Source organism: Symphalangus syndactylus, chromosome 17 (genome assembly GCF_028878055.3).
Source record: "Symphalangus syndactylus isolate Jambi chromosome 17, NHGRI_mSymSyn1-v2.1_pri, whole genome shotgun sequence".
In the NCBI taxonomy this organism is placed as follows: domain Eukaryota; kingdom Metazoa; phylum Chordata; class Mammalia; order Primates; family Hylobatidae; genus Symphalangus; species Symphalangus syndactylus.
In genome coordinates this window covers 37,198,482-37,205,809 of record NC_072439.2, presented here as the reverse complement: position 1 = coordinate 37,205,809, position 7,328 = coordinate 37,198,482, and positions in this window count along the sequence as shown.

The window sequence follows — 7,328 nt, the reverse complement described above, 5'->3', positions numbered from 1 at the left end:
CCCCCTTCCTTCTACCCTCTCTCCCTTCCTTCCTTCCTTCACTTTAACTAGCATTGATTGAGGACCTACTATGTACACCCCACTGTCTCAGAGGCTGGGAGGACATAGATGGTCAAGGCCAAGAAGCTTTCAGCATTGGAAATGTGAGACCTGGTTCAAGACTCAGCTGGGCTGCTCACCACTCATGTGACCTCAGGCACGTTCCTTGACTTTTGTCTTCATTTGTAAAGTGGGGATGAAAACACCCACCTCACAGGAGGTAGCATGTACAAAGCACTTGGTAGAGGACAGGGGACAAAGTTGGCCTCAATCAGTGGTGCTGCCTTCCAGGCGCTGAGTTTAGCAGGGGCGATGGGTATGACTGAATGCAGCTCTGCTCTGGGGCAATGAGAATCCCTGCCTTCCTCACACTCTTTCCTCCCCTCTCTTCTTTCTCTTCTCTGCTTCCTTTGACCTCTTTTACACCATCTGTGAAGTAGAAATAGAAAAGACCCCATTTTGCCCCCACAGAGCCTCTGACAGGGTGGCAGAGGCCCACCCAGACCAGGGCAACGCCTACCTTCCCACAGTGCCTGAGACCCCACTCTTCCACCCCAGGGGGTTACCAGCTCTCCCAGCCCTGCATCTCCTTTCCTGGCCTGGCGGTCCTGATGTTCTGGCCCTGGTGGCTGGATCTACATGTCTTTCCTGGACCTGGTTCATCCCTGCTCTGGGTGGCAGGTGCCAGAGCAGAGAGAGGAGCGTGTCTGGGAGAGTCACAGATGGTCAGAGATAGAAGGGGTAGCAGCCCCCTCTGGGCCCAGAGGAAGAGAGAGCCCCTGAGCAAGGGAGAACCATTTGCCAGTCACATCGCCGACCCTGGGCCTCCGCCTCCGGGGCAGCCATCTTTCTCACACACTAGGCACTTCTGGCTCACAAGGGCACAGGACCCTGTCCAGAGGCCACGGGTCCATCCTGAGCCTGATCCCAGAATCTGGTGCTGGGTCGGGTAGCGAGGCACTGGTGGGTGACTGACGTGCACCGTGCTCCCCACTCAACACCCACGTGTGGGGCCACCTTGGCCTCCCACCATCCTCACTCTGGCTTGGTATCCGAATGGCATGTGGTCAAGCACAGCACTTTGCCCCCCACCCTGTCACCCCTGTGTGCTCTGTGGGGAAGGGAGGGGGCAGCAGTGGCATCTGGGCTCTGCCAAGGCCAGAATAACAGCTGATACATCAGATATGTCCCAGATGCTTTGCAGAAATTAGCTCCTCAATCCTGACAATGACCACTTGAGGTGGACGCTTTAATTCTCATGACTCCAATTGACAGAGGAGGAGGCTCAGGGGGGTGGAGTGTCTAGTCTAAGGCCACGTGATTATGATGGATGGGAACCTGGACAGTTGGGGTGAGGGGCTCTTTAATCTGAGCCTCTAAGTTTTAGGACCCCTAGGAAGGGTAGCGGGTTAGAGAAGGAAGCTGCCTTCTTACTGTCTGGGGCGCAGTTTAGGGCAGCCCCGCCACCTAATTCTCTTGGAGCCGAACGCCTTTTTCTCGCAAGTGCCTGTGCATGACTTCAATCTATTTCTTGCTTCCTTCCTCTGGCCTCAGTCAGCTGCTGAGAGTTGACAGGTCTTGGTTAATTGCCAAGTCCCTGGCTCCTAGGCTGGCTTTGCAGGGCTTGCCTCTGGGGCCCCACACCAGGGGGCTTTGCTTTTGGATGTCTTCACCTCCCTGGAGGAATGGAAGGCATGCTAGCCTGGGGCTCTGGGCTGAGGGAGGTATGTGGGGCTTCCCTGTTGCTTCCTTTCTGGCTGGACAGTCTTTCTTGGGTGCAGTCAGTAGAGATGTCTTTGACTGTCACTGCTCTGGCTGCCAAACAGGAACAGCCACAAAAAAGCCTCAAATAAACAAAACTCCACAAACAGCCCAGCCCTACCTCCTCCCTCTCCCCTCCTCACCCCTTGTCTCCTTTCCTCATCTTCAATCCTCCTGACAACCACCACTTGAGGTGGATGCTGTAATTCTCATCACTCCAATTGACAGAGGAGGAAGCTCAGAGGGCTTGAGTGCCTAGTCTAAGGTCACCCAATTATGACGGATGGGAACCTGGACAGTTGGAGTGAGGAGCTGTACTCCCTTTACTCTGGAACTGGCATCCCTGGGGGTCCTGGTCCAGGCTGCACTCTCTGAGCAGGGCTCTCTGTCCCAACCAGTGCCAACCTCCACCCTCACCGAGGGCCTTACATCACCCTCTCCTGGCCTTGGTACAGAGCCTGAACCACCTGGGGGCTTGGACCCCCACCCAGGGAAGCAGGAGGCCTGGCAGGGGTTGGGAGGTGGGAGATGGAAAGTGGGGGAAGGTTTCAGTCTCTCTGAGGATGTTTAGGTACCCAAGCAGTCTCCAACTCCCTCCTGGATGTACAAATAAACAAACCTGCTTGGGGCTTCAGGTGAGGACGGGCTTGGACAACCCCAGCTAGAAATGACACCTGGGCATCCTGTACCCTCTGGGATTCTGGAACCCTGCTCCTCTAGTCCTTACATGGTCCAGGGACAGGAATCTACGTCTCCGTTTCCTGTCTCTTGAGTCTATCCCCATTACCCCAGTCCCCTGTCACTGGTAACAGGACACGATCCTGATGATCCAGGAGGCAGAGAAAGAGCAGAGGAGGGGCAGGGCTGGCTAGAGGCGAGGAATGGGGAAGAGGCTTAGGCTGGGCTGCCAGAGACTCCTGGAACTGATCTTGAAGTGAGGGGGAGTTTTCTTGTTTTTTCTCTCTCCTCCTCCCGTTTCCTTCTCCACGTCACTCCCACCCAACCTGCGGTCTGTCTCCCTCGCATCCTCAACCGCCTCCTCTGTGTTTTCGATTGTTGTGCTCTCTGTCACTTATCTTACTGTCTGCCTGTCCCTCTCAGAGTCACCTGCCCACTCAGAGTCCTGGCCTGGAGCTCCTCCTTTCGGCCCTGGGTGGAGGCAGAGGGAACAGGGTTTGTGCCCCTGCAGCCCAGCTGGATGTCCTTATGAGAATGGCATCCCTGTGTCATAGTTTCAGTGCCTCCTCTTTGCCCTGCTCCCCATTTGGCCTGAGGCCTCCTGGCCTGTGGAGCATCAGATCTCTGGAAATGCTGGATGGCAAGACATAGTTGTTGGGTGAATGTTCCAATGGGCACATCCCAGCCTGGGTCCAGCTCTGGGGCAGGATGTGACTCTTGGGGAGACAGACTGGGACTCTCTGGGCAGGGGAGCCAGCAAAGGGTTTGGAATCTACAGGGGAAAATCTTTGTATCACTGCAGGACACGATGGGAAGGAGGGCCACTCCTCCAAGAAGCCTTCCCACATGAGCCTGCTCAAGTTTCTGTCAATCTTTCATCTTCTCTCCTAAATGCATGTCCCCACCTATGGTCATGATCTGGGTGAGTGCCATCTCCCTTATGAAGTTAGCAACTCCTGGCCTTTTTTCTCTGGATCTTCTCTTTGAGCAGGGCTTGTCCAAGGGCCAAGTCCTGGGAGTGGGAGGACCTAGGCTGGGGGCAGACTGTGACTATGTGGTTAGAAGTTCTCCTTTTTTTTTTTTTTTTCTTTTCTTTTCTGAGATGGAGTATTGCCCTGTAGCCCAGGCTAGAGTGCAGTGGCATGATCTCGGCTCACTGCAACCTCTGCCTCCTGGGTTCAAGCAATACTCCTGTCTCAGCCTCCCGAGTATCTGGGACTACAGGCGCATGCCACCATGCCCAGTTAAATTTTTTTTGTTTGTTTTTAGTAGAGATGGAGTTTCACCAGGTTGACCAGATGGTCTTGATTTCTTGACCTCATGATCCGCCTGCCTTGGCCTCCCAAAGTGCTGGGATTACAGGCGTGAGCCACTGCACCTGGCCTCCCTTTTTTTTGTAACAGTATTTTACTCTGTCACCCAGGCTTGAGTGTAGTGGTGAGATCTTGGCTCACTGCAACCTCCACCTCCCAGGTTCAAGAGATTCTCCCGCTTCAGCCTCCCAAGTAGCTGGGATTACTGGTGCGCGCCACCATGCCTGGCTAACTTTTGTATTTTTTGATAGAGACAGGGTTTCACCATGTTGACCAGGCTGGTCTTGAACTCCTGACCTCAAGCAATCTGCCCGCCTCGGCCTCCCAAAGTGCTGGGATTACAGGTGGGAGCCACTGAGCCTGGCCTGTGGTCAGAATTTCTGAGGGTCCCAGAGCTGGGGGTTGGGGATGTAAGTGTAGGTGTGGGAAGGGTCAAGAAAGGAGAACTAACAGCAAAGATAGAGAAATTAAGCCTCCTCCACATGCCAGGCAGGCTATGGAGACATGGAAGAGGCATTGACCCAGGTGACGGTGTCTACGATGTCTTCCCAGATGGGGACAGTGAGCTCAGGCCTGAAGGAAGAGCAAGAGCTGTCCGTCCAGGCAGGGGAGGGGAAGGATATTTCAGGCTGGGTCAGCATTATGAGCTGCAGATGTGAGAAATTGTTTGTGTGGGGTTTTGACAGAGAATGACAACTGAATGAATGAATGACCACTCCAGCTGGTGTTACTGGAGTGTTGGAGGTACTGTAGAGCTCAGAGGAGCAGTGACGCCCCTGGGGGTCCCACAGAGGCTTTCATCAAGGCATGTCCTTACTGTGCATGCTATCTTTCAGGGGCTCCCTGTGGCTTTGGGGATGGAAGATTCCTTGGAATGCCAAACCCAATCCTTCTTCCTTGCTGGGTCTCACCTCCACTATGCCTTTTTTCTCTCCACAGCCCTGCCCATTCTCCTACCCGCTGACCCCACCACACTGGCCACCTTTCCCTGCACCTGCTGAGCAGTGTCAGGTGATTGGGTTGAACAGCACAGATATAGAACTATTCCATCATCACATACGGTCCTATTGGACAGTGCTGACCTGCAAAGCAGGCATCTGAGATGGGCCAGGAGGCCGCAGATTCCTGGAGGCTGTGAAAGGGTTCAAGACTGTCCAGCGGGCAGCCTGGGATGTGGCAGGAGCACTGAACCTGGACTTAGGAGACCTGGTTTCTGGTCTGGGGCTCTGCCACTCACCAGCTGTGTGGTTTGGGGCCAAATGCTTGGCCTCTCTGGGCCTCGACGGCCTGTAAAATTAGGCTGTACTACATAATCTTTTTTTTTTTTTTTTTCCAGTTTAGTTCAACAAATGTTCCTCAAACTGTAGTGGAGCCTCTTGCTCTGCCGGGTACTTGGCTTCCAGTGCGATCCACGGTCCCTGGCCAAGCAGCATGCTGGGAGGTTGGGCAGGTGCGGGTGTTCTGTAATGAGGCCAGGCCTCTGGGGCCAGGGAGAGGTAGGCACAGGCTAATTACACTTTCCCGTCTTCACAGCACTCAGCCCAATTTGTAATTATTTATTGTTGATGTTTATGTGTTTGTGTTTGCCTCCCCTGCACAGCTCTGTGAGCACACGGACTGTGTGGTGGCTTTGTTTCTTTAGTGTCCCAATGCTTGGCATAGTGCCTGGCACACATCATAGGTGCTTGATAACTATTTCTTTCTGGAGTGAGTAAAAGGCCACCCTTCCTCCCAGCACCCATGTTACACTGGATTTCGACACAGGGTACAACCGCAGGAGCTTTGGGATGCTGTAGAGTGACAGAGCCCAGGCGGGATGTGAAAGGAAGTCAGGGTGGGTGTCCCCCCATCTCTGGAAGCCAGCTTTGGGGCCCCCGCCCCACCCTTGGTAGGCTGTGCTGGGCTCACTGGGATGAGTCACAGGTTGACACTGGGTCCTCTGCCTGGAGGAGTCAGGCAGACCACCGCCATTTGACTCCTAGGCCTGGCATCCTTCTCCTTCAGCTTCTGGCCCAGCGTCTGGTCATGGCCAAATGCCTTGGAGGGGTGAAAAGATTAGGGTCCCTCTTGCAAAGCAAAGAAGCAGAAGGAAGCCTCCCCAAGATGGCAGAGGCCCCATCAGGCCTAGAATTTTGTCAGACATGTAAGCAGGGCCGAGCGGGACCAAGCCTTAGGCCCCTAGGTCCCTCTCCTTTGAGGTGGGACACAGGGATGGAGCACGTTGGGGTGGGCAGCTTTCCTCTGGTCCAGGTGTAGGGTAGGCCCAGCCTTCCTGGGGAACCTTAGACCCTGCCCCGCTGTGTGGGTGCTTGGTTCATGCCAGTGGCATTTTGGCAAGGCTGCCAGGCCTGCTTCTGGGTGGAGAGGAGCAGGAAGGAGGATTGCACAAAGGGAAACTGGCAGGAGAGCCCTACTTCCTCTGGCTGCTCAACGCCTTGCAGGGAGGGCCGAGGGGCAGCACAGGTTGCCTTGGTTCCACAGGACGTGGAAACACCACATCCTTATATCTGTGTCCTCTCCCAGGAGGAGAGGCCAGGTCCCAGAAACAGGGGTCCTGTCATGCCCACTCTCCATGCTACCCTCTGTGCCTGGCTGTGACCCATGAGGGAGGTTCCTACAGCCCTCATTTCTTAGGCCTCAGACAAACACTCAGCCGCTCCCCTCTCTCCCTCTGTCTCTGGGCTTCACAGTGGCCCTCAGCCACTTCTGCCTGCTTCCTCCCTGCAGGAAGCCCCCTCACTTCTCCTTTGAGCAAGACAGCTCTCAAAAGCAACCTCCACCACAGCAGCAGCTGTGTTGTTCACTGTTCTGTTGCCACCAGCACATGGCAGGTGTGCAGTAAACAGTTGTTCAATTGAGACACAGTACGCCCTCTATTATTAGCACTTTCTGTTTGGCTCCCTTAGGCAAGGGTCTCTTCCCTCCCTCCCCCATTAGATGGGGCTGAGGACCCTGTTTCTCCTCCTCCTAGTCTCCCATGCCTGGAATCCTGGTCACTGCAGAAACTGGCCAGTTCTACCTACCTCTGCTATTTGGGCATTTCTGAGTCTCTACTGGGTGGCTGTCCCTGTGCTGAGCAGTGGGGCAAATATGAAGATAAGCGAGGCAGGGTTGTGACGGGTGTTCACCCCACAATTCTGGATCTCTGCTGCCCCTGAGACCAGCACTTTCTGAGCTCTGGAGTCTCTTTCCATCCAGCCCGGCCTCCGGGCCAGCTGCCGGCTGGTTGCAGCCTCCTCACCCTTCCACTCCTGACACTGTACACAGCTATTTAGGAGGTATCTTCCTCCCTGGGGCTTCTTTCAGGAAAGAACAAAGAGGGACGGCAAGGCTGGGGAGTGGCTGGGCATCTGGAGACGCTTATTTGTAAGCCCAACTAGCTCCCCTGAGCTTCAGCTGCTGCCTTTATCTGGCCCGATAATAGACCGAAACCATAGTCTGCTCCCTGTTGAGCGATCTGTGGGCCTGCCAGGGTGACAGCGGCCCAGGGTGGCGCTGAGCACTGCTCCAGCTGACATAGGGTGGGGAGCCACCAGC